The sequence below is a fragment of the Amblyomma maculatum genome, chromosome 10 (assembly GCF_055883805.1).
Source record: "Amblyomma maculatum isolate TAMU_Amacu chromosome 10, ASM5588380v1, whole genome shotgun sequence".
NCBI classification, from domain to species: domain Eukaryota; kingdom Metazoa; phylum Arthropoda; class Arachnida; order Ixodida; family Ixodidae; genus Amblyomma; species Amblyomma maculatum.
In genome coordinates this window covers 146323875-146351289 of record NC_139353.1, presented here as the reverse complement: position 1 = coordinate 146351289, position 27415 = coordinate 146323875, and the positions used below count along the sequence as shown (strand labels likewise).

At 46.6% G+C, this 27415-nt stretch overlaps 1 long non-coding RNA gene and 1 pseudogene across 1 annotated transcript in view; both read right to left on the bottom strand.

Annotated features, from left to right (window-relative positions):
- LOC146177670 (uncharacterized) overlaps positions 1 to 27415 on the bottom strand; it is an 82650-nt gene that overhangs the window by 32205 nt on the left and 23030 nt on the right. The window contains exon 2 of the long non-coding RNA XR_014701337.1: positions 8267 to 8375. This is a non-coding gene — a long non-coding RNA (uncharacterized LOC146177670). The remainder of the gene's footprint in view (positions 1 to 8266; positions 8376 to 27415) is intronic.
- Positions 5356 to 7296, bottom strand: LOC146177671 (uncharacterized; annotated as a pseudogene).

Sequence of the window (27415 nt, the reverse complement as noted above, 5' to 3'; positions counted from 1 at the left end):
ATCGCACGCCTAATACGCACCGGGACGTTGCCTTTTGCCGGGGGGGGGGGGGGGGGTAGTGTTACTGGGAAACGCGGGACCAAAGTGATGTGCTCACTGACGAAGACGACGACCGAGGAACACGGGCACGACAAAGCGTTGAGAAAGAGGACGACGCTGACAGAGTGGACACTGCACGGCTACTGAAGTGTTAGCGTCGAGTTCAGCCCATCGCAGTGCTGTTACATTAAGTACATCCCCGTAATAATATTTCAATCAATTTCAAGTTCAAATTCAAATTCACTTCAAATATTTCAAATAATTCAAATATTTAACATGGCAATTATATTCTAATCCTTATCACTGCAAACGAATGCAAAAAAGATGCTTAGCCCGCATTTTGTATTTATCCTTATCTTAGACACATGATACCATTATGTTCACGTAGTGTATTCCTCAAATGTTTTATTAGAGAGGTCTTTGAGCACTGTCCCGCCTTAAAGAAATATTACGGGATGGTTTCGTTACTAACGTGATATATATTATTATTAATATTATTATTATGCTTCTTCAGTGGCAGCGGACGTCATTTAATTAGTATATTTCGCATTCTTGTGCAGTGCGTCATGTTCAAGTATTTCAAAATTGTATACTACAGCGGTATGCGGGCTTAGATTTTTGCTTCAGGGGAACGTTTCTTTTTAAGGCCTTTAATCGCTTATCCTTGTCCTTCAGTCGTTAAAACTTTTTAAAACTGCAGTCAATCACCCTGATGAAGTCATCAGAAAAAGAAAAGTCCTCTTTCCACTGGGAATCGCACTACCATATCTCGGACCTCATGCGAGCGCTCTAACCAACTCTAACCAAGCAACAAAAGGTATACCACCTGTCAAACATGATTGCATTTGCGGGCGTATTCGAACTGTAAACTCCTGGTCATCTATAAGCGAAACATTTAGCTGTAAAATCTATCGCACTGGTCTATATTTTAAACAGTAGGTTCTCCCGAGAGGAGCAACCTCCATACAAAGATCTTAAAATGAAATGGATACAGTTTCACACAACAGAACAAAAGAAACCAACGAGAAAGAAGCATAAATCTTGTGTAGGCGCGCGTGGTATCTCCCCTGAATAGGCATGAATAGTAATGTTGCAGGACATAAAGCCCCTGTACCAATGAGTGCTGCGTCATCTATATCATACAATACTTCACCACTTCTGCCTATGTGTGCACTAAGCACGGTACGATCATTCAGGTGGCGTACACAAGCCTCCCATTAGCACAACATTCCTATCACACTCCAGGAGAGCAGCCGTGCCTTCAAATACATCGACATGATCGGCTGCACTATTCAACGAATAAATATTGATCTGTCTTCACGACGTCTATGAGCAAAAAGAATCAGACCTTACTAGCCGCCCTTCAGAGTCGGTATAGTAAGATAACGCAAAATAAGGGAGAGCCTTTCCGAAAACCCAGAAGCGATCCGCCGACAATAACTTTGTAATCAGACAAAAAGAGCCCTGGTACTCTCTTTGTCTCCTCACTTCTAATTTTCATTTTCTTGATGGCAACAAAATCAATCCGTGTGCTGCTGAAAAGTCAGCGAAGTTGCACCTGCTTCTGGAGAGACCTAAGGCCCAGTAGATTCAGCGTTTCTAACACTAGCTCTTCAGAGGCCGTCAATGTGACCACACAATTATTGACAAGACCTTCATTTTACTGTCCAGCAATGTCGCTTCAGACCTCCGCCACGACTGCGGGAACGCAAGCTTGGCACTTGCCCTTGCATTTTGACGTGCACAAGCGGCGGCGATGCTTCACGCTTAGCGGATCACAATCGTCACTTGAGTCAGATGCGCAATGCGCCCGGCCCTTTTGAAGATGCTTTTGAACAGACAACAGGAGCGACGGTTTCCGTTTAGGTAGAGTAACCTCAGGCGCTGGAGTACCGGAGGAGCATCTTTGGGAGGATAGAGCTGGTTGTAGTTTCCACGACGTCCACCGAATTCAGGGTTTCGTATCGAGGCAGCGTTTCACATTCTTCAACTTGATCCGCACTCTCCTTGGAGCAACCCTAGGAAACAACCGATGTGTTAGCTGTGGAAGGGGTGTCCACAATAGTGGCTGAGAGGACATCAGTCGCGTCAGAAACTTTCGTGGAGTTCATTGTATTCTCTTGCAGAGCGTCGTCGGAGGGACGCACAAGATACCGCAGCTTGCTCGCGTGAGTGTCGACGCATTCTTCTGCTGTGTGACCGAAGCGCCGTCAGTCCTCACAGCGCGGCGTACTGCAGCGCCTACGAATGCGACCCGCATGGTTCTATCGAAAGTACAGCAGCGGTCTTCCCAGTAATAAAACGTGAGACGTCGCCAACGCCGACTTCTTCAGCCAGACACAACATCTCGATTCAGCATTCTTAACTCTTATATTTCCACCACTTTAAAGTTTTATATCGAACTAAAAGTCACCTTTCCCTGGGCTTGAAGTGCCTCACGTATGAAGGCGTCTCTAAAGCGCTCGGGAAGCCAGAGATGCTTCAATTTCATCACTTTTGTTTCTGGGCCTACGACAACATAGCGAAGGCCCTTCACCATGAAATCATCGCATGCAACCAGCTTCTCTTTCGACTGTGCTGATTTGCAAGTGACCACTCATACATGGGGCATTAGAAATTGGCTGATTGAACTAATTTCCTTGAGTTCCGCAACATTCCGAAGGGAGTCTCTGAAGTCTCGGCAAGGTCACGGGCGCTCGGCAAGGTCCGCACGGATAGAAACACGGAGTCAGCGACCAGCTTATTAGTTGGGAGACGGCGCAAAACAATACGGTAGTCATTATTGCTGGTAGGAGCCTGAGAAAGTACCTCGGCCAGAGGCCGATTGAAGCCTTAATGCGACAACGTTGTTGTTGATATACTCATCTAAATTGATGGCTCATACCCACACGGGGGAATGGCCAAAAATAGGGCACAGAGATATTTTGTTATATGTATAATTAAATCTAAAAATAAAAATAGAATGATTGCTAGGAAAATGAGAAGGAAGGTGAAATATGAAACACCGAAAAAATAAGGGACACATCTAGGAACGCAACAACTTGGAATAATGTCTTTGTCTTTCTCCACACCCGCGATCCTGCCAAGCACATCATAATACTTCGTGTCTATCATCAGTCTGGGACCCTTATTAATTCAATAATTCTGTCTAAGTGTTTGGCTTGACAACATATGCTCTTTGCTGCCTTTTCCAAGGATCGAGCAATGGTAGGCTGTGTTCGTGAGGTTGGACCTGGGAGTTCAAACGCAAGTCATTGAATGGGCTACTCAGGTCGCTCTTAGTAAAAGACTGATAGCCATCTACCACGGATCATCTATCTACATTCTACCTTTTCTTGACGAAATATATGTTTTGCAATCCAAGTATATTTGCATTGTAAGGAAGACAGTAGCGATGACAATGATGCTGCAATCAGTGATAATGAAATGATAACAGTAGTGATGATAATAATTCAGTAAAACTTGTTGCTGGGCTAGTTGGTGATCCATTTCTTAGAATAAAAGGTAGCGCATAAGGACGAGGACTCAGGAAGGGACACAAGCACGAAGTCTACTATCAACTGGTTTTATTTTTCGCAGTAGTTAACAATATATAGGCCTACACATCGCATGCGCACATGACAATTGGGCAACCGCAGCAAAAGGAAATCTACTGACATATCTAATAATCGCTGAAAGGCCGGTAACAAGATAATCAGCCGAGAAAGGGCCTCAAAACCACCACCGAAGAAGAGTAAAGAAAAAACGAGCACGCGCGAGCATTTCTTACGGATAGCGCTCCACTCAACGCGCTAGGGAGGTGATGTCTTACGTTCACAAGGATCTCATAACCTCAAGAAAGTGGCCAGCAGGCAAATGTGCCGCTTATTTTCTCCGCTCCAAATAATTTGGCCAAGCTGTGCCCCCGCAAAGCGGGGATTGTGAGCGCGGTTGCAAGAAGCGACGTAAAGAAGCCTTCGTAAAATGTGTATTGGGAGTGGTTTACTCAATTCCCGTGTCCTGTGGAAGATGTTACATAGGGCAGACGGGGCGATGCCTTAATGACTGTTGAAGAGAGCATGCCCTAAACATAGAACAAAAAGATGGTTTCGCGAATTTGGTTTCGCACGTTCTTACGTGCAAGTGCGAGCCTCGCCTTAATGAGGCAAAGCTTCTGGGCAGAAGCTCATGCACAAAAAGCGCCATAGTTTTGCAGGAGGCTTTTCACACTCACAAAAAAGCGAATCACTGTATTAGCGAAGCTTCAATTAATTTATACTCCTCCGAGCGCGCCGTACTGGAGAGCTATCCGTAAGAAATGCTCACGCGTGCTCGTTTTTTCTTTAGGCTTCTTCGGTGGTGGTTTTTAGGCCCTTTCTCGGCTGATTATCTTGTTACCGGCCTTTCAGTGATTATTAGATATGTCAGTAGATTTCCGTTTCTGTTGAGAAGGCTGCCGTTTCCCAACGGTCATGTGCGCATGCGATTTGTAAGCCTATATATTGTTAACTACTGCGGAAGATAAAACCAGTTGATAGTAGACTTCGTGTTTGTGTCCCTTCCTCCGTCCTCGTCCTTATGCACTACCTTTTATTCTAAGAAACTGAGAGAAAACGCAATGCACCGTGTGCAGCAGTGACACTCAAGCTTTCGACTTTCTGCACTGTAATCTCCAGACTGCTGACGATGTTTTTTATTTCTAAAGCAATACTACTCGCACTTTCAAGCCTTCGCGTGATTCAGGCATGGTGCTAGCTCACAAGGAGGTGCACCAAGGTGCTAGCGCGTGCCCCGGCCGCAGTTATGTCTTATCCACGTGACGCTGTGACATCACGCCCCACGTGACACACGGGATGGCAGAAGCTGCCAACTTGGGTCTCTCGTTTCACATGGGACGGTTATGTCAGAACCAGCCTCATAGGACCATGGCATTCACGTTACCCCTATAGGCAACTAAGGCACGTTCATATGGGTTAGTTAAAGCGGGCCTTTATATGGGCTGGAGAAGAAGAAAAAGAGAAGAAGAAGAACGCTCGGTCACCCGCAGCTAATGCTTTCGCTCAATGAGTGGTTCAGCAGCGTTGAACCCTTGTAATTGTTTTCACTAGATCTAGTCACGCAAACCTCTGTGCAATAGCGTTTTCATCGCCGTACTCTTCACATGACAAGAATTGTCACATCTAATTACTATATCATATTCTACTGGACCAAACGCTCTATGAAATAGCTGTTTAGTAAGACGTACTTGCTAGTAATCGTAAGTACATAAAAATGTGCATATAAAAAATATTATTTTTGGATTGGAAAACATTTATTTCGTCAGATTGCAGATGCAGACGGTCCGCTCTAGATGGCCTCCAGTCCATGGCTGGCGGCGACCTTAGTGGCCCACTCGGTGGCCAAGGCTTGAATGCCCGGGTCCGAGCTGACCAAAACGGCCTCCCATCATTCAAGAGAAGGAATTTGTGCTAGATCGTCCGGTGGAGGTTCTTTTTACATTGCCATAGTATGTGATCATACGTGGCTGTTTCACCACAGATCCTGCACACGGGGTTAGTCATCCGGGTACATATTCGCTAATAGGTAAGGGCTAAGAAAGGATCTCGTCTGGAGTCTCCTCCAAGCGGTCTCCTGTGCCGTATCCAACGTTTTGTCAGGTGGTGGAAATTTGTGCCGTTCCAATCTGTAATGACCTGTGATATCGTGAAAAGATGCCAGCCCCTCCTTGGAGTAACCCATGGATACGAAGGACCCACCGACTCGGTTGACGAAACCTCGAGCCATGTTGTGGGCCGCCTCATTTCCCGGATGCCCCGAGTGAGCCGGCACCCATATCACCTCAATTTCTCTGTATGGTTGCCTGGTCAGTTTCAGTATTTTCTGTGCTGCAGTTGAGATTCTGCCCCCCGCAAAGCTACGGACCGCAAATTTAGAATCGGAGAAGATTGTATCCGCTTCGGTGCTATAGCTATGGCTAGTGCCACAGCTGCCCCTTCCGCGGTTTCCGAAGATTTTGTCACTACCGACCTTGATGCCTGCAGCCGCCCGTGCACGTCCTCCACCGCCAGTGCGAACGCTCCTCTTGTTGCGTATTCTGCCGCGTCAACATAGACAGCTCCTTCGCTCGTTGCGTATTTTTCGTGTAGAGCTATTGCCCTAGCTTTCCTCCTTCCTTCGTGGTAAGAAGGGTGCATATTCTTTGGTAGTGGTTTGATCGTCAGTCGCTTGCGAAGGAGTTTGGGTAGCTGTGTTTTCGGGTCCTCGGGTGGAAGTTCCACGCCTATACCTAGGCGCTCTAGTATGGCTCTGCCTGCCTTTGTGCGCTAAAGCCGTTCTTTTTGCATTGAGAGGTGAGCCTCCTTGAGCTCCTCTAGTGTTTTATGTATTCCCAGTCCCATGAGTCTTTCTGTCGATGTTTAGGTCAGCCCCAGGGCTACTTTGTGTGCTTGCCTAATTATTGTCTCGGCTTTGCCTTTCTCCGCCGCACCTAGTTTTAGGTATGGTAGCGCATACACCATCCTGTTCAGGACAAATGCTTGCGCTATCCTAAAGAGGTCTTTTTCGTTGACTCCTCTCCTACGGTTGGCAGTTCTTCTGATTAGCCTAATTGACATATTAACTGATGTTTTCAGCTTTTGCAGGGTTTCTTTGTTTTTCCTGTTAGCTTGTAGATACAGCCCTAAGATCCTTATTGACTGCACCTCCTTGATTGGAAGTCCCCCCCACGCACACGTTAAGCGGAGTTGGGGGCGCTTGGCTCCTGGATCCGTTACCCCTGGATTTGGGTATGATGACCAGTAGCTCTGATTTTGGGCGTGCGCATAATAGGCCTGAATGACCTGCGAGCTCTGCGATAGTGTCTACCGCGCGTTGCAACGTTTCCTCTATCTGACCGTCATTCCCGTTGGTGGTCCAGAGTGTGATGTCATCTGCGTAGAATGTATGTCTCAGCCCGGGAATGGCTTCCAGTCGGGGTGGAAGCTTTATGAGGGAGAGATTGAAGAGAAATGGTGACAGTACTGATCCTTGCGGTGTCCCTCCACCCCCTAGCCGAAAAGGTAATGACTCTATTTCACCTATTTTAATTATCGCGGACCTATGGCTGAGAAATGAGCGAATGTATCGGAAGGTTTTTTCTCCTGAGTTAATGTCTGAGAGGTTCTCGAGAATGGCGTCGTGTGCCACGTTATCGAAGACCTTGGCAAGGTCTAGCCCTAGCACTGCTTTGGTGCCCGTGCATTTCCCAGTGTCTACGACGTCGACTTGGAGCTGAATCATGACATCCTGTGTAGGTAAATTAGCTCTGAAGCCTAGCATAGTTGTTGGCAAGATCTCTTTGTCCTCTGCGTACTCCTGCAGTCTGTTTAGGATCACATGCTCCATGAGCTTGCCTGCGCAGGAAGTGAGCGATATTGAGCGCAAATTGGCTGTATCTAGTTTCTTGCCTGGTTTGGGAATAATATTAAGATAGAAAGACATTAAGGCCGCGACTGTCAACAACTACAAGGTTCATGTTTCAATATTTAGCTCGGTGGTCAATGAAAAAAAGAAATCAGAATTTTATTCGCTCTGAAAAATTATTTTAAACTTAGAAAGCCGTATGATTATAACGTTGTTCTCTCAACAGCTCTCTTTTCGGTGAGAAAGGAACCTCAAAACTGGATTAATCCCTTTGTTCAGAACGTGTGTTCCAGGATGAGTAAAAGCAGGGTTTGGTGCTGTATTATTCTGCTACGACCATAGGTGCGTGAAAGCGGGGCGAATTTTGGCGAAATGTGGAATAAAATGTGATAAGTTTAAATTACATTCGCCGTACGCAACAATTTCATTACGTTTCTCGACAGACGTTCAGCACAGCCCATAATGCTCAAGAAAGGGGAATTCGTCCTTTTTTAATTTACACTGCAGACAGCCTGAAGGACCGTAGATGAAACGAAATGCAGAGTATAATTATCATCTTCCCTGCCGTGGTAGCGCAGTGGTTAGGGCGCTCGACTACTGCGTTCAAGGATGCGGGTTCGAATCACGGCCTCATTGGACACTTTATGATGGAGGCGAAAACCGAGGCACTCGTGTGCTGTGCGATGTCTGTGCTCATTAAAGAACACCAGGAGGTAAAAATTTCCGGTGCCCTCCACTACGAGTGTCTCATAGGCTGAGTCGCTTTGGGACGTAAAACTCGCAAAACAAACCAAACATAATTTACATCTATAATGTTTTGAAGTTGTGTCGTTCGATGCAAACTTACTTCACAACTGTTAGATCCCCTCCGCTCGGATCGCAATATGTTAGCATGCATGGCTTTTCCGTGGTATTCTCGCCTTCAGGATACTCTGTTCCGTTGAAATGACATGTCCCTGAAAATAAATATAAGCATATTTTTACCTTACTAGTCATAGCAATTTTAGAGATGCTTTCTACTTCTTAGACAATAATTATTTCGGCAGCGACCTTATAAGAAATTATTTCAATGGAAATTTACACCGAAGACTTATCTTGTTCAGGAATGTTTGTTTCCTCTGCTGCTTCCGCGTATGTAGGGGTTGGGCGAGCGAAAAGAGAAAGGAGTGTAGTAAATTAAGAGGAAAAAAAACGAAATAAGGAAAAATAAGTAACCATGGTTAAGAAAAAGAATGGGAGCTGTAAGGGAAATACAGATTGCGCAGACCGTGTAAGCAGCAGGAAAGTGCAATGTCCAGCTGCGATCCATCTTTTACTATGGACGGGTGGCCGCTGATTAACAGGCCTGTCGTGCTGAGCTCAAGTGGTCGGCAGCATGCGCGGTCACTCTGCTACCTTAGTGGAAGAATGCGTTGTCACTTCTCACCGGTCCCGGAGGCGCAGGGGGGACAAAGGAAGAAGGGACAGAAGTACACAATGGCGTTACGCCTAAGAGACCTCAGATTTAGGAGTAGCCAGAAAGGAAAAATCGTAAAAAAGGCATGTATGCACGCTTCGCGAGGCCAGAAGACGAATTGAATAGGAGATGGAGATAACTGCCAAGAATGGCATGCAAAGTCCAGTAGTAGCTCCGGTTACATACGAAGTGTTTACATGAAGGCAACAGTAGCGCATCGCATTTCGTAATGCCTCACGGTAAAGCGATGCGACAGCGTTTACATGTAGCACACCATCTCTAGCTCGGTGAGCGATGTCACATACTGAAAGCAACAGTGGCACCAGGTAGTAAAGTCTCCAAATAGAAATTATTTCATTTACACCAGAGTAAGAGGAAAGTTGTAATAAATAATATAATTAGCGTATCAAGAAAAATTAAATGCTTCGTCACCTTTGTTTATGTAACCTGCGAATCTATTTGGAATATCCAGCGCTCTCTGACTCTGGCGCCCAAACAAAGCTTAGTCGCTAAGCTTAGTCCGATTCCAGAAGGTATCTGTATATTTGAGGCATTTTGTTTCCAGAAGTGTGCGGGCATCTTCAGACAAAGAAAAAACTTCGCTCAAAGTTCGTTTACAGAGACTGCGAGATACAGTGGAGCGGCAACGACGAATTGGTGCTGAGGCGAGCGGCCGCCGCTTTGCCGGAAACCGCCATCTTGCTCTTAAAGCAATGCGACCAGGTTTGCATGCATGGAAAAAGTCCCCTTCCACCTCTCAGTCCAGTCCTGCATGACTCATTGATGCGATGCGCTTTCCTAGCGCATTACGCCTGTTTACATGATGCGCCACGAATCGGGTGCGATGCGATGCGACGTGCTAGTTGCCACATTCATGTAAACACGGCTATATTCAGTGCTGATTTCTGTGATAGAGTTGGAACTTTAACAGGTCTCTGATCTTGGCAGAACAGACAGAATTCTGCGGCTTCAGTTTATGCTTCTTTTTACACTGTTAAACTTATAAATACATTATGATCTCTTGTCGCATTCACGATTGTTTTTGAAGCCGCTCTGCTATATTGTTTCCTTACGATTATCTGACCAGTGGTCGTTCTCGTGCAGGTGTCTTGACCCTGGCTGGTTCGGGAGGGATTGTACATTTAAGTCGTGCTTATTATATCTCAGTCGGAAGGAATTGACTGTCTGGCCTATGAATTGTATTAGGGTGTCGCCATCCTCGAGCATGTAAACAACGTAGCTGGAATGAATTGCAATTCCAATTTTCTGAGATATGTTCGGAATCTGAATGGGTGCTTTTGACGAGTGCTGTGGCTTATATGTGATTGAGAATCTGGGATCACTTTTTCCGCGTGGTGCACGTTCCACAGATTTCGGTTTGTTGACGGTTCTAAATCGGTTTGTAAACGTTTTGGTTTGATGCATCTTGCCTGGAGCACCGATGAGAAAATTGTGGAGAGCCGCCCGATTTCTTCTACGATATTCACCCATCCCTTTCTTACTCATCACTTTTATATCCACTTACCCCCTTTCCCTAGTACATGATACCAAACCGATTTGTTCTGCTGGTTATTATCCCTGCCATTCCTCTTCCTCCTTCTCCTCCTACTTGATGTGTTCTGTTAAGATTTTGATAATAGTCTGGAGGTTGCATGTGAAGGTTAGTATGAGATTCCAATGATATGCTTCTGGCTGGGATTCCTCAAGGACGTGATTCTGAATAGGTAGTTCCGCCGTTTTAATGGCATCATTAATGATAGAGACGGGTAGCACTGATTGTCTAGAATTTCTCGCTTGCGATTAGTATTTTCATAAATATCGGACGATCGTGCACAAATTCGTTTCAATCTGATGGCCTGTCATTAGGGACTGAAGCTTGCATTGGCGTGGCTGCCAACCGTGTCTTTCACTGTCTTCTTTTTCATAAGCGTTAGTGTAGAATGTCTATCCTTCAACTCGAATTAAAATATATGGTAAGTGTATGTGTTCAGTTGAGGAATTGTGAGTGAAAGAATAATTAGATGTAGCTTTTTAAATGAGCTGATAAACTGAATGAGTTCGTTCTCTGTTTAGGCCCGCATTATGAATACGTAATCGAAACAACGTTTTTAAAACGTTAGGTCATGAATGTGTTGGCATAATTTGGCGCCCATTTTTCTTCCCTTACCTGAGCACCCATTCGTTGAAAACATAGCGCAAATATAGACAAGGATGACACATATGTGGACGAGACAGGCGCTAACTTGCAACTTTATTTTGGAAAAACATCACGTCGAATATAAAGGAGCCGTTGAAACTATCCGTCGATGAGCACGCTCACAGAAGATTACAATCAAGAAAAAGGAAATAGAATCTGAATCCACAGTGTCGGGTGTAAGAAACAAAAAGGAGACCAACCCCTGTTAAATAAATCCCTTTTAAAAGGCCTTAGTCCTAAATGTTGTCAAAGCAATAACAAAACTCAGCAATTAGCACGGGTAAATGCAAGCAAACAAACCGAAAAAAATATGAAATAAAAAGAAGAAAGATGAAAGGAGTGTGCAAGGTTCTTACGCTAAAACAATCATAAGATGTAAGCTATGCCGAGAAAAAAAAAGAAACAGGTAAGATATATAAGGAAATATAACAGAAGTGTACAAGGCTCCATGATTTGAGAAAATGGGGTGAAGAGCACAAGTTGACAAAATCTGTTGCGAACCATGCGAAGAAAGCAAGACAACATTATTGAGAGCCAACTGTATTAAAAACAAGAGGTATAAGATTATACCGTGTCAAAGAAGACGATATAAATATATATGCATCTTAAGGAAAGAATAGGAAACCAATTAAAAGATTAGAAAGAATTCAAGAAGTAAAAACATAAAAGAGACTGGAAAAAAATAAAAACAAGAAAAAACGAAATATTTAAAAAGGGATAAGAAAATAAAAAAGAAACAAAAAAATCTAAAAACTGATGTGTACTACTCTCTATACAAAAACCAACCGTGTCAGATGAAACAGGTAAAATAAGAATGCGCGTATGGAAAAAGAATCATGAAGAGTAAGAATGTCAAGAAGCGTAAAAGCTACAAGAAAACGCAAAGGAATAAAAGCATATATAGTAGACGTTATCTCGTTCCGGATTACTTACAAGAAACAAGTGCTTGTGGAAAGCAAGTTAAGAGATTAACTACAGAAGGCAGCGGTGGCGTAGCGGTAGAACATCCGCCTCGCATGCAAGAGGACCGGGGTTCAAATCCCGGTGCTGCGCAATTCTCCACCAGAATTAAAAAAAGAAAAAACAAATCCGCGTGTCGATGGAATTGCATAAACCGGTTTGGGGCGCGACCTGATGCCGGTGAACACCTACGGCAACGCACTCCCTCACCAGAACAGGAGTTGGCCACCCTGGTGGGGTAATTGGCCGCAAACTCCTATGATAAGCTCCATAAAACCCCGGCCCTCAGTCACCAGTGGCTGCGGAACGACTGACCACGGCGGCGGTCAGACCTGTGACGCTAAGAGCTTCTAGCTCCGCTGGACAGGCCGCCATTGGAAACTGACCCTGGCAACGTTTAACGCTAGCACCCTAGCTAGTGAAGCTAGTTTAGCAGTGCTGTTAGAGGAACTAGAGGGCATGAAATGGGATGTCATAGGCCTTAGTGAGGTTAGGAGGCCGAATGAGGCATATACTGTACCGAATGATGGGCATGTGCTGTGTTATCGAGATTTACCAGAGAGGCGACAACTAGGAGTAGATTTCCTTATCAATAAGTATATAGTGGATAATATAGCTCAATTCTATAGTAATAATGAGAGGGTGGCAAGCATCGTTATTAGGCCTAATAAGCGATATAAACTGAACGTTGTACAGGCCTATGCACTTGCATATAGTTATGATGACCAGGCAGTTGAAAGCTTCTACGAAGATGTAGAATCGGCAATGCGAAAAGTAAAGACGCAGTATACTGTCCTAATGGGCGACCTCAATGCCAAGGTAGGAAAAAAGCAGGCAGGAGACCAGGCAGTGGTTCTAGTAATAGCAGGGGAGACTTACTAGTTGAGTTTACAGAGCGCAAGAACTTGAGAATCACGAATACCTTCTTCAGCAAACGGAAGAACCGGAAATGGACATGGAAAAGTCCTAACGGGGAGACTAAAAATGAAATTGACTTCATAATGTGTTCAACTCCCGCCATTATGCAAGATGTAGAGGTAATCGGGAAAGTGCGATGCAGTGACCACAGGATGGTGAGGTCTCGACTTAGCCTAAATCTGAAGAAGGAACGCTACAAATTAGTAAAAAAGAAACTCATCAACGAATTAGCGGTGAGGGGGAGGGCAGAAGAGTTCAGGATCTCGCTACAGAATAGATATTCAGCTCTAACCGAAGATGGCGGCATTACCCTGGAAGCAATGAACAATAATTTCAGAGATATCGTTACGGAGAGTGCGGTAGAATTAGGCGGTAGGATAGTTAGAAAGGATACCGGTAAGCTGTCTAAGGAGACGAAAGATTTGATTAAGAAACGCGAGAGTATGAAACCTTCCAATCCAACAGACCAGATTGAATTGGCCGAGATAAAGCTAATCAATAAGCGCAAGGTGGCCGATATAAGGAAATACAACATGGAGAAAATTGAGCATGCTGTAAAGAACGGGGGAAGCCTTAAAGCGGTAAAGAAGACATTGGGCAAAGGCGAAAACCATATGTATGCGATAAGGGACAAGGAGGGCAACGTCATCACGAATATGGATAAGACAGTCAAAGTAGCCGAGGAGTTCTATACAGATAAGATAGTCAGGACCGTAAGGAGATTGGCGGTAGGGAAAAACAGTCAGACGTTCCACCAGTTACAAAGGACGAGGACAAGAAAGCATTAGAAACTATTAAAAGGGGGAAATCAGCTGGAGAGGAACAGATAACTGCAGATTTGCTGAAGGACGCGGGGGATGTCGTGTTAGAAAACCTGGCCACCCTGTATACACAGTGCCTGGTGTCATCGACGGTACCGCAACCATGGAAAAATGCAAACATTATCCTCATTCATAAGAAAGGGGACTCAAAGGACCTTAAAAATTACAGACCAATCAGCTTACTGCCTGTTACGTATAAGGCATTTACTAAGGTAATCGCTAATAGAATCAGGACAACCTTAGACTGCAATCAAGCAAAGGATGAAGCAGGTTTTCGGAAACGGTACTCCACTATCGATCATATCCATACCATCACTCAGGTGAGAGAAAAATGCTCGGAATATCACCAGCCCTTATACATAGCATTCATTGATTACGAAAAAGCATTTGACTTAGTTTAAACCTCGGCGGTGATGCAGGCATTGCGAAATCAGGGGGTAGACGAGCCATACGTGAAAGTGCTGGAAGATATATATAGTGACTGCACAGCAACCATAGTTCTGCATAAAGAAAGTAACAAAATTCCCATAGAGAAAGGTGTTAGGCAAGGAGACACAATCTCCCCAGTACTATTCACAGCTTGCTTAGAGGAAGTAGTCAGAGACTTGGAATGGGAGCAGTTAGGGATAAGGGTAGATGGAGAATACCTCAGTAATCTGCGATTTGCTGATGACATTGCCTTGCTAAGCAACTCATGGGATGAACTGCAAATAATTATTGGTGACCTAGACAGGAAATGTAGAAAGGTAGGCTTGAAAATCAATATGCAGAAGACTACGGTAATGTTCAACAGCCTCGTAAAGGAACAGCAGTTTACATTACGCAGCGAAGTACTGGAAGTATTAGGCGAATATGTCTACTTAGGACAGGTAGTAACCGCAGATCCGGACCATGAAAAAGAAATAACAAGAAGAATAAGATTGGGATGGAGCGCATTTGGCAAGCACTCACAGATCATGACTAGTAGCTTACCGGTATCGCTAAAGAGGAAAGTATATAAGAGTTGCATCTTACCTGTCCTCACCTATGAAGCTGAAACGTGGAGGCTAACCAAGAGAGTTCTACTTACGTTGAGGACAACCCAGAGGGCTATGGAACGAAAAATAGTAGGGGTAACATTAAGAGATAGGAAGCGTGCAGAGTGGGTTAGAGAAATAAGTCAGGTTACCGACATTCTAGTGGAAACTAAGAAGACGAAATGGGCATGGGCAGGACATGTAGTGCAAAGAGAGGGTGCAAAGAGAGGATAACCGATGGTCGCTTAGGGTGATAAACTGGATTCCAAGGGAAGGAAAGTGTAGCAGTGAGTGGCAGAAAGTTAGGTGGGCGGATGAGGTTAAGAAATTCGCTTGGGTCAAGTGGATGCAGCTAGCACAAACCCGGGTAAAGTGGAGAAATATGGGAGAGGCCTTCGTTCTGCAGTGGGTATAGTCAAGCTGATGATGATGATGACAGACGGCAATCCAGAAAATCAAGCGCTCTCAATTAAATTGATAGAAGGTGTGCTGGCGCACTCCTGCCCGGCCTTTCTTATAAAGTACGCCTCCATGCCGATCCTACGAAACCTGTGCTATCTATGAGAATCTGTTATTTTTTCGGTTTTACATGCTTTGCAAAGGTCGGCAACATTTCTTGCAATGTGTGCATTGTTTGTGTTTTGGCCTTCTGATTGAAGCATTTTCCAGTCTGCCCGATGTAATGAAGCCTGCAACTTATAGGGATCCTCTACACAATGATCGGCTTGCATTCCGCCAAATAATTTTGATTTAATTCGTGCATTCCTCTTGCTTTTTCTCCTTTTTAGTAAAGACTTTTGAAAGTTTGCACGGGGCAGAGAAAACCATCTTGACGACATAACGTGGTACCTGTTTATATCTTTATGCGAAAAGCTATGGAAGTATAGGTATCACCGGTACAGGAGTCTTGCTTTCGCTCTGTTTTTCCGCTTTCCTGCTTTGTGGATTGATTCTTTAAAGCTTTTAGCTTTTGCAATTTTTTTAAGTCGATATTTATTGCCTCAGGAAATCAGTGGAGTATTAGATAGAGGGTGAATAAATGATTAAATGAATGGAAAAAGTTTGGCTGATTTTATGAAGTCCAGAAGTGAGCGATCATGAGGTCTGTGCGTCCAAGTGACATATGAGGCAGGATTGGTTGCTGAAAAGCCAGCTTAGCTCAGGTGCCGGATTCGTGTTGGTTTGAGTGCTGGGCAGTCCCACAGCAAGTGGTGGATGTCGGCCTCAACATCTTCGTTTTTACAGATCGGGCACCCTGGGCGGGGATATAAGTGTTGGAAGTATGCCCACGTCCTAGTGACAGCTGGTGTAAGGGCAACACCGACCCGGATCCTCCTAAGCGCAACCTCCTCTGCACGGGTGAGACCGCGAGAAGGGATATCGCACACGGAGGGATACGTGCACGTGTGCGGCGCCGGAGGTTTTCCTTTCTTGACAAAAGGAGGTTAGCGTCGTCCACTTCGAGGAGCCGTGGGATTGATGCGTCTTGGATCACGAGGCGGGTTGCTAAATCAGCTTCACTTTGGGAAGGCAGCAGATCCCGTGGGACCCACTCAATGCGTATTGATTGTGGGATGCGCGCCACAAGCTGGTGGATGTCTTGGCAAATTTGAGGGCAGCGGCTGACACGTCGGATTAGACGTATTGCTTTTGCAAGTTGATTTAACACACTGCTACTATTGCTTCTGGCGAGAAACCTGCCCGTTATAGACGCCTGAATTGCTCTTTTATGCTGACAGCCATGCGGTGGCTACAGTAATTTGTTGCGGCTCCGTGAAGACAGGCAGACACGATAATTCGCATAGCAACCTTGCAGTGCGCGGTGTAAAATCACTAGACTCGTTCTGATTCGTGGATAGTACATGCAGCACACATTAACGCCGGGAAAATCCAGGTGAATACCTAAACCCTTAATGAGACCACCTGTAGATGATTCCCATGTGGACTTTAAACCTTCACCATGCTTGAAAAAAATTCTCAGCACTTCGTTGACAATATCACCTTCTCTTGCATGGCATGCTGAAAAGTATGAATAACTCATCAACGTATCTGAGCAATTTAACAACTGGAATATTGGCTTGAATGCGTCTGTCAACCTTAGATAATAATATGTCACACAGCACGGGTGCAACAGGAAAATACCTATGCAAATGCCCCTTCTCTCTGTCTTCTGAGCTGTTGACGCAATACTATTGCCAAAAAGAAAGAAAGAATCGCTCCTGCTTTCCGCGCTGTTTTGGAAGGCTACTTCTCCGCATTCAGACCGATTAGCGGAGACCCATGATCAGATCTTAATGAGGGACTGAATAAAAAGGTTTTCTATGTCAGCGGAAAAGCCTCCCTTTTCATGGCAGAAATTTTGTTTGAAATTGTCGACTATTTTATTGGTACTTCGAATATTGGATGAGGGGATTTTCTATCTTCAAGGCCTTAAAGTTTCGTTGCAGGCAAGAGTTCACGAGCTTTTACCATGTGCCGTTCACGGAAACTATGCCTCAGAAAGGGCATTCAGGTTTATGTGTTCTAGAGGTACAAAATACTTCTAGACATTCGTTTTTTGTCTTGTGCATTGCTTGTTTCAAGGTTTCATGGCCTAGTTTTTCCAGTAGAAGAATTGCAGCACGTCGACACCGCTTCAGCTCAAACTTGACTTTGACAAAAGTTCTTATAAAAGACGGAAAGTACATTTTCGTCGCACATGCCAACAGGTAAGATGGCAATGCCGCCTTTACCGCATTACACAGCAACTAGGTTCCGTCGGTGTAGATAACTAGTTACATTACCAGACGGCGGTTTTCTATTGACGAGGTGACAGGCAGGCCATGCCATCTTCAATAATTGCTGTTATTTATTCGTGGTTCTTGCTGCCATTTGACGCACAAACGAGATCAATGTTTCCCTTTGCCCGTGGGGCTGGTACGCAAATTTCGCTCCTTTTTCTCAAATACTACTTATTTCAGGAGAAATGACAGCGTCACCCTGAACTGTGACATCTCTCAATTTCTATGCCTTGTCACATGGGCTACCGCGCACTCGCTGCCACAAGAACTCAGTCGTCTACGCTTTTAATTCGGCTAATTTTCTAGCGCTTCCTTCCGGCTGCTTCAAAACGAGAATTCGAAGGCAATCATTCTCATCATCATCAGCCTGACTATACACACTGCAGGGCGAAGGCCTCTCTCTTTTGTTCGTAAGTCCCGAGACTTCTTTAAAGGACTTTAAAGGATTGAAAGACATTCAAAGCGGAGTTTTTGATGCATTTGCCAGTTCTGTCCGAAAAGAAAGAGCTTATGCCCTCCTCCAATCAAGAATTCAGCTCCTGAATGAGTAATTCCTCGCTTATTTAGAGGAAATAAAGCGCCTATTTCAACGCGCAGGCCCGGAAATGACCGTAGAAAAGAAAGTTCACTGTTTAATGTGCACAGTTAAAGAATCCCTTTTCGCGTGCATCGTGGGAAACCCACCCTAAACCGTGGCTGAATTCGAACAAGCATCCTCAATAGAGCAAATTCCCTTGATGCCCGAACTCGACAGTACAACCGGCCTCTTCAAGCCTTCTCTGCAAACCGCGACACCGAAGCTGCATGCGGTAATCATCTCCTCGAGATAATTCTTGAGGTCGTTCGAGAAGAGCTGCTCCGACTCCTCCTATCGCCAACACAGCCGCAAGTAAGGCCGCTCACGGATGTCATCCTTGAGGAAGTCCGACAGGCACTGGGCGTTCCTGAAGGAGCGGCTGCAATGGCTCCAGTGCAAGAAGCAGCAGTGATGACCCATGCTGCCGTGCTACTTGGACCTGCATAGGGAACTCGGGTATCGCAACGTTGAGACATCGAAATTATGCCGCATCGTCAAACGATGACCAACGTAAACGTTGCGGCGCTGGCCGATATCCATGCGAAAACCCTTTAAATGCAGCAAGAACTGCGAACAAATTTAATACAGGTGTTTTTAAGAGGAAGTGCGGCTATGCGCTGATCGTCGGAGGCGTGCAATTTGCTGTGTTAATTTCCAGAGGAGCCAAACATCACTTCATTCGCGTTTTAAACGCGTCTGGTTCAAATCAGCGCGCCTCACATTTAAATTTCCTCTGCAAAATAAAAGAAGTGATAATTACAAAACCTAAGGCATAATCTCCGCTGGAAAAGCCATTTCGCCGCCCGCCTCATTTTGCGATGCCTTCGGTTTCGCGCTACGCTGCCCAGCCTCCTACACCCGCTGCGCCGGTGACGGTGGTGAAAACGTTTATTATATTACATAGAGGTATATACACTAGGTGGGATGCCTAGACAGGCACTCCATTGGCGTTTGCCGCAGCCCTGGCGCGCTGTGTTAAGACCTTCTGGGCCTCTAGGGTGCAGCAGCCGGACAGGGTCGCCTCCCAGTTCTCTCGGGTGGGGTTGGGGATAGGGGGCAAGATGGGTTTTTTTCTGGTAGGCCCACACCATGTGGTAGGTGTCGAATACCTCCCCACAGTGCAAGCAGAGCCCGTAGAATTGCGGATCAAAATGTTTTAGAGTAGCCGGGCACAATATTGTATTGGTGAGCAGGCGCAGGAGCACCCGCTCGCTAGCCTTCCCCAGCCCTTTGCACGGGGTGGGAAGAGTTTTCTGAGTAGATTTGTAATATTCAGATATTTCTTTAAATTTGTAAACTGGGCTGAAATCAAAATCCTGGTCCGCGTCGGGTCCCGTGGGAAATGCCCGGAGAGAGAGAGCGCCGGCGGCGGCGTCGGTTGCCTCATTCCCTTGGAGACCTTGGCGAGCTGGAGCACAAACGAGAGATCGGTACGTGGGATCCGAATCTCGACAACAATTTTGGTATATGCGGTAAGCTAGGGGAGCAGTTTACCCTTCCTGGACGTTCCGACAAGCCCCTGGCGAGTCGGTTATAATGTATTTGGAGGAGCGAGCCTGCAATATTCTCATCGCTGCTCGCAGGGTGACGCTGGCTTGCTAGACGATGGCGGCGGCTCCTAGCGAACACCCGTTGCCTATAGTCCTTCGGTAGTAGGATTTATCCAAAAGCTTTCATTATACTCCTGGCACATGTATCCAGGCACCAGGCTGCTCACATTCACTCTTGTGCCCAGCTCCGGCTGCCCCTCGATGGACATCCAATACAGCTCGCTGCTAGACTGCCACATCGCGAGAAATGCTTAAAATCTTGACTGACTCACCAGTGGCATGCCATCCGCGTGAAGTGGCGAATGAGTTCTATCATCTCAGCTTCCAGCTGGTGCTCAATGCGGACGCCGGCAGTGTAGAGCTCCGCGATGATGTGTACAAGTTCGGCCGGCAACATCAAGTCTTCTGTTATCAGGTGATTTTTGGGGACTTTCCTGCTACCTAAGGCCTAGGCACATAATGCCTTCTGTAGTTCAAATGTTTGATTCTAACGCTCCCTTGGTTGGTAGATGTTCTCAGTAGTGTAGGCAGGCAAGTGACTTGTGATGTCACACCTTGAAAGGTCCACCGTAGGTTGGCCTCCAAAGCGTTGAGTGACACCACCGTGTCGTATCTACGGACCTGCCCCGTCAAGACAGTCCACATATTGTCTGACCCAATTCCGACGCTGATCCCACTGCGGTTGCCAACGTCATAGCATGACAATTCGTCTGCAATATGTCGGCCACGCTGCTTAAGTGACGCCACAAAAGAAGAATCCGTGGGCGTCTCCTCGATGTCCTTGCATATGTGAGGAAGCACGCAGAGTAATCTCATCATTCGCAAACTGGCTCTTTGAATTCAGCTCTACAATGCGTCTTTTCTTTGCCGCTTAGTCAGAAATGTTTGCAAATGTATTAGGGCCATCTTTACGGATTCCACGTACTTCGCTTGCAGCTGCGTTGCCAACGACTCTGTAATAAGCGTGCGCTGACTGCCTCCATCGAAGATGCCTCGAACATAGCAGCAGGTGGCGGAACTCACTGCCCAGGCACGGAGCGTATGCAGACAAATACGCGAGGACGATCCAAGGGATACGGTTGCGTCTGTGATCATTCTATTCTCTCCTTTACGGAGCCTCCCCATCGCGCTCGCATTGCACATGCTAGTGGCGTGTCGACCCCCACAGTTGGAACGTGTAATCCTGCGACGGCAGTCTCGTGCACGGTTCCCTTTGGTCGTGCAACAAAAGTATCGCACGCTCTGAGGGGAGCTTCTTGTCTGGAAGCAGCAGGTCAGCACGGTATGACGAAGTCAAATGGTCGATTGAATGGCATAAACACAGGCCTCGTCAATCTTTGAAGATTGAGCATGAATAACGGATGACGTCGGTCTTTGCGCAGGCGCTATCTTCCATTTTGTGTCATGGTATTGCGTCCAGGTCTCTGACTGTATTACCGGGTCCCCACGGGCTTTGTAGTCGGTCTTCTCCAAGCTCTCGACTTTAATTGCCAGAACCGCCAGCAAGCGATCGAGCTCCGATCCATTTGCTGCGGTATCGTAGACTTCGGCTGCCACATCAGTAGCAAGTAAACGGTGGTACGGGATGACGAGAGCACGCGGGAGCGTCCTTAGGAGGATGCTGCAAAGCATCGCGGAAAACGATGTCCTGCTCACGACCAAGAACTCCAACCCTCTGACGTTGCTAAGTACTTCCTCGTAGAGCTTTCGGAGACCATGGTGTCGGTTGGAGAACATATGAGTAGCATCTTTCTAGGTCTGGAGAAGTACTCTTGCTCCAAGCGTGCTTATCGCTGAAACGTTCCTAAGCATAGAAATGGCGCCCATGTAGCACGCCGCGGTTGTCGGAAGGCTCGCGACGGCTGAAGCCGCGTCACCTCTCATGAAAAGTTGCATGAAATGTGTCTGTCACAGTGAGACTATCGTTACGATGAATAACGTGGTCAAACTGCTCTCAAAACAGCGGCTCAGGTCCCTAGAGAAAAGTGTTGTAGTGAGCCTCGGCAGCTTGACACGGGGTGTTTCGGAAGAGGGAGCTGTGACTCGAGCCGCTGCGTCGGAATGCGAGGTATGGTGTACGTCAAATTACTGCGACGACTCAGAAGGTCTGTCAGCGTGCGCGTCACGCTGTCTTCATACTCGATGACCGTCGCGTACTCTGCTTCAAAGCAAGCGTCATCACCGATGTGCTCTTCGAGCTTGTCGCTGATCTTCAACTCTTCATTGTTGGCCTTCAGTCGTTCGTAGAGGCAAGTCAGTTGGCTAAGCGTCGTCAAATAGGATGACAGAAGAGCACTTGCCTCGTCAACATGGCCTCCGAGATCAAACGTGCGCGCGGAGGTGATCTCAGAAGCCATGCTCGTTGATAATGTGGTGTTTGTGAGCTCCGCTAGATGGCACCGCTGATTCACCAGCTATATATTTGTGTTCAATAAAGCCTGATGGTCTTTGGCCTGCTGAGCGGCGGTGCGTCTCGTTTGACATTCGTTCTTACAGAAGTACATCCCGCTGCATGGTGTCAGAAGTAGGATCTCGAAACCATTGACACGGCGCTCTTCGGCTCTTCATCATGAACGACGCTGCCGCCTCACTAGAGGCAGTGCTTCGCCCACAGCCGCCGTTCGACTTTGACAGTCCAGGTACTTGGCCGACATGGCTACTGCAGTTCGAGGACTTCTGTAGTGCGACGGGACTGTCTACGGCTGCACAGGAAGTTCAGGTTCATTCCATGTATGATACATGGAGCCGTAAGCAAGAACGGTTCTTGAATCACCAACGCTGGCAGAGGCCGACACCAATGATGTAGCAGCTGTCAAGACTGCATTCACAGACCATTTCGTCCACCCGCTCAACGACTTGTACGAGTCTGCCCGTTTTCATCGCCGGACGCTGCAACTGGTTGAGACCATTAATTCATTTTTTACCGCACTTCGTACCATGGTAATGCGCTGCAACTACTCGTCATGAGCTACTGAAGATACGCTTGTGCGCGACCATTTCGTCGTCGGGTCATTGGACAGCAAGCTTTCAGACCTACTTTGTCGAAGCCCGAAGTTTGCAAGACGCATTAACTCAATCACGTCAGCACGAAGACGCAGATAACCAACGCAGAATTCATGACACAGTAGAACTGCCTTTGCGAGCAGTCGACGCAACGCACATGCGAAAAGGGAAGCTATCCTCGGTTGATAAGAATACCCATCCTTGCCTATTATTCAATTCAATTCATTTATTTTTCAGAGCAGTTACAAAGCAACTCTGAATGGCCCGTGTGTCGCATCCGCGTTCGAACTGCCCAGCTTGCTGTGCTTCCTGCAATTTCTGCGGCAAGAGTGGTCACTTTGAAGTCATCTGCATAAAGAAAAAGAAAGGCGGGAAACAGATGCGGAAACCTTCGGCTAGTTGAGTGGAGCTATCCGCCGTTGCCGAAGACAGCCGCCAGAACGCGAAGTTCATTGAGGTGCTCGTCGAAGGACGCGGCTGTCGTTAAAGGTGGACACCGGCGTCAAATTGTCAGTAGTTCCGAACATCTTTCCTGGCATTCCTGCCAAGCTTCAGGACCCAAAGGGCGAGCTAAAGGGACCCAGTAACAATGTGCGGCCAGTTCTCGGAACTTGTAATGCTACTTTGACGTGGCACGGCAAGTCTGTCAAACAGCGTCTTTACGTTTTGGCAGCACACACAGCTCCTCTGCTAGGGTTTTCGGCGATACAAGCCCTGGTTGTCTGCAAGTATCTAGACCACGTTTCAGAAGTCCCAGTAGCGTCCGGGCTGTTTCGTCTCGAAGTTAGTCTTTTTGAAGGACTTGGAACGCTTCCAGGGCCTACACTATCCGACTGAAACCAGATGCTACGCCGTTCTCATTAAGCGTTCTCAGGCGCCTACCGCTACGTTTTCGGGGCGCGGTCAGGCAGGAGCCGGACAAGATGGAAGGGGATGGCGTTATTCGTCGCATCAACACACCTACGGACTGTTGCGCTAGACTGGTTGTGGTTCCGAAGGCTGCCAGCGGCCTCAGGCTTTGCATGGATCTAGCCCGCCTCAACAGTCATTTTGTGGGAACGCCATTAGTTCCCCACGGTCGGAAAATGCCTTGGTCTGCTGGGGATGCCACTGTTTCTCAAAGTTGGATACCACATCGAGCTTCCACCAGGTCAAGCTGTCTCCCGAGTCCCAAGAGTACACAACGTTCATAACTCCATTCGGGTGTTACTGTTTTCTCCGGCGCCAGTTTGGGATCGCGACTGCAGCGGAGTACTTCCAGCGACAGATGTCCTGTATCCTGGAAGGCCAGTCGGGAGTTGTGAACATCATCGACGATATTCTTGTATTTGGCAAGACGCGTGCAGAGCACGACCGTCTACTGCAGGAAGTTCTCATTTTGTTAACAAAAGCGGGGGTCACAAGAAGTGCACTTTCGCAGCCAGCAGCGTCAAGTACCTGGGTGCATTGTTAGCGCTGATGAAATCTCTGCTGATGCAAACAAAGTCGCTGCAATAAAAGATATGCCGGCACCGCAAGACGTCACAGGTGTCCGTAGACTTCTGGGTATTAACCACGTCGGACGCTTTTTGCCTCACGCATCGGAAACGACAGCACCGATCCGAGGTTTGCTGCTGAAGGAGTCTGAGTGGACTTGAACCCATAGTCAACAGTCCGCCTTTACCAAGCTCAAGGAACTGCTCTGCTCGGACCTTCGCATTGCTCGATACAACAATGCGTACAAGACCACAGTATCAGCTGATGCTACCTTCTTTGGTCTTGGTGCCGCATTACTACAAGAGCAGCCTTCAGCTGAGCGTCTTCCAGTTGCCTTCGCGTCGAGTTCACTCAAATCAACGGAGCACCGCTACAGCCAGACTGAAAAGGAAGCTTTGGGAGCAAGTGCTTCGTTTTGAGGAATACATCCGTGGACTAAATTTCTTCCTTTAGACTGATCACCAGCCACTTCTGGTACTCATGGGGTCCATGGATATTGACTTAATGACGCCACGGATACAGCGTTTTCGACTGAAGCTGATGCGCTTCCAGTACCAAGTACTCTTTGTACCCGGCAAGTTGTTAGCCACTGCTGACGCGCTGTCACGGCCACCAGTGGATGGCTCACTGCTAAGGCAAGCTGATCACATTGAGCTCTTTGTGGAAGGGATTCTTCGCTCACTCCCAGACCTCGTCTCTACACGTCGAGAACTTCTGATGGTGAGTGCAACTAAGCTTCTGCTTGAAACTTCACTAAAGGCTTGCTCAGACAGTCAAGGCTGCCTCTTCACTTAAGAAGTACTGGCAGCATCAGGGGGACCTAAATGTTTGTGAAGGGCTTTTTGTGAAGGGAGCCCTAATTGTTGTACCTTTGACTCTTAGCGTTCCATGCTTGGCCTCATTCATGACAGGCATCAAGGTATTAACCACTGCAAAGCTAAAGCTCAAGAGTCAGTATGGTGGCCTGGAATAAACAGATTTATCAAAACGCTCATCTCTAACTGCGCCAAGTGCGCTGAAACACGCGTTCAACGCGCAGAACCGATGTTGCTTTCGCCGACTCCATCTTCCCTGGCAGGAGGTAGGAATAGACCTTTTCCATTTGAATGGTCAAGATTGTGCTGCTGGTCGACTACAGGTCACGCTTCCCAGAACTCATCACTCTGCGTTCTACAACATCCATTAGGAGCGTCTTTACACACCACGGCATTCCAAACGTTGCCCGCAGCGACAACGGTCCACAGTTTGAATCCAATGACTTGTCTGCCTTTGCACAGGCTTATGGCTTCAGGCATGTCACCAGCAGCCAACGTTTTCAGCAGTCCAAAGGACACTTCTCGTATCCATGGTGTGAGCTCTGCATAGCTTCTCATGGGCAGGCGCCTACAGGCGAGAGTTCCCAAGATAGCACAGCAACTTGAGCCAGGCTGGTCCTCGTCGAATTATTTTAACCTGCGAGATCGAGTTAATCGGATGATGCAGGTACAAGACTTTAACCGGAGACATGCAGCCCAAGTACAACATCTTCAGACTGCTGAGCCCCGCCGGGGTGGTGCAGTGGTAAGACGCCCGACTACTGTGCCGGAGTACCCGGGTTCGAACCCGGCCACGGCAGCTGCGTTAGGCGAAACGAAGTGGCGTCCGCGTGCTGTGCGATGTCAGCGCACGTTAAAGATCCCCAGGTTAGGGTGCCTCGATGCGCGCCGGCTCTCCATTTAGGGCGAGGACAACCGCGTCGTCTGCTAGCGCGACCACCATTTGCTGGCATCCGCTGGTCACGAGGCGCGCGTTTGCTGCATGATGCGCCTAGATGGAGGAAGCCCCTTTATCAGTGGTACCTTGAATTGAACTTTGCCTTTGATGATCATTCCCTTTAGAGTCTAGATGAAAAGTAAGAGTAAAAATTCGGTGATGTACTCGCTATTTCGAGACGAAAATGTGGCGGTTATCTTTGTTTTGCGATATGTGATCACGGCGGCGTCGTTGTCATACCAGCGCCGTCAACTTTCTATCATAGCGCTTGTGTGTGGATATAGCGGAAAGTGAAGTCCGCGAAATGAACAGCTGCATATTCAAGCTGCATATTCACTATTTTGCAATGATGGCAAATTGTGTCATGCATACACTATGAAGTCAAAATAAAGATTCAGGCGCACGCAAGGACAATTATTTATTGCCTTCATGCACAAATATGCTGCGTTCTGTCTCTAGGTGGCTTTCGCTTCTTTGGATCAACTGGAAGCAGAAAGATGTACAAACCAATGATCAAATTGAGCACAAAGCAAAGGAAAAACAGGAATCATGTAATATGCAAAATCAAGGCAAAGAACAGAGCGAAAAGAAGGCATCACCAGTGTCTTGGCAATATTTTTTTTCCCGCAAAATAATCTAAGCGTAGAGGCCAAAAGATGCACATAAATACTTGACTTGTTCCCCGCTCTCTTTATTAACTACAATGTCGCCTGGGTAATTTCATTTGTATTAATTAAAGAAGGTGACCGATTCTGCCTTTCAAGTGGTAATGGGTTAAGTGAGTGTTTGAGATGAAGGTTGTTGTGTTAGCCGATCGACAGTAGAATTGAATAAGAGGAATGCTTCTGATAAGAGCGTGAGGAGCAGCATTGATACATACACATGTACACATAACCTGTTAAAGACGAAATAAGTGACCCATGCCGGGCCTGTGGCTCAAATGCCACTGAAATGTTCCCGGGCGACCCCCACATTTTTGGTAACGAATGTATGTAATTAGGCAGTGAATCAAATGGGAAATACCTTCCCCTGAATGGGAAATTCGTTGGTAAAGCATTTTGCTTCAGTTTCTTTCATCAGTCTGCCTTATTTTGTCCAAAACAGGATTCATCAAAGTGAGCCTGTGCGAAAAATTTTTGTTGCTATTATAAATGCATTATTCCCTGAAAAATAAGATTAAATTACGATAAATCAAGAAAATTACACAAACGCACACTGACATGCATATAGGTTGACCTCCGCACGCAAGCAGAAAATAAAGATGTACTTCACATTAATTTATTTTTTCATTTCAGTGCGCTACTTGCGTGACATAGGATAGGATAATAAATGTCTTGTATAGCATAGTTTTCGCGAAGAACAAAAGTACAAAATATATCAGTGCGACGCAACGTAGAGAAACAAAGCCTAATGCATCGCATGCTATATTCTCCGCTCCGAGGGTCACATAATTTTCTCGCTGCCAGATGCGCCTTTCAAAATTAAGCGGG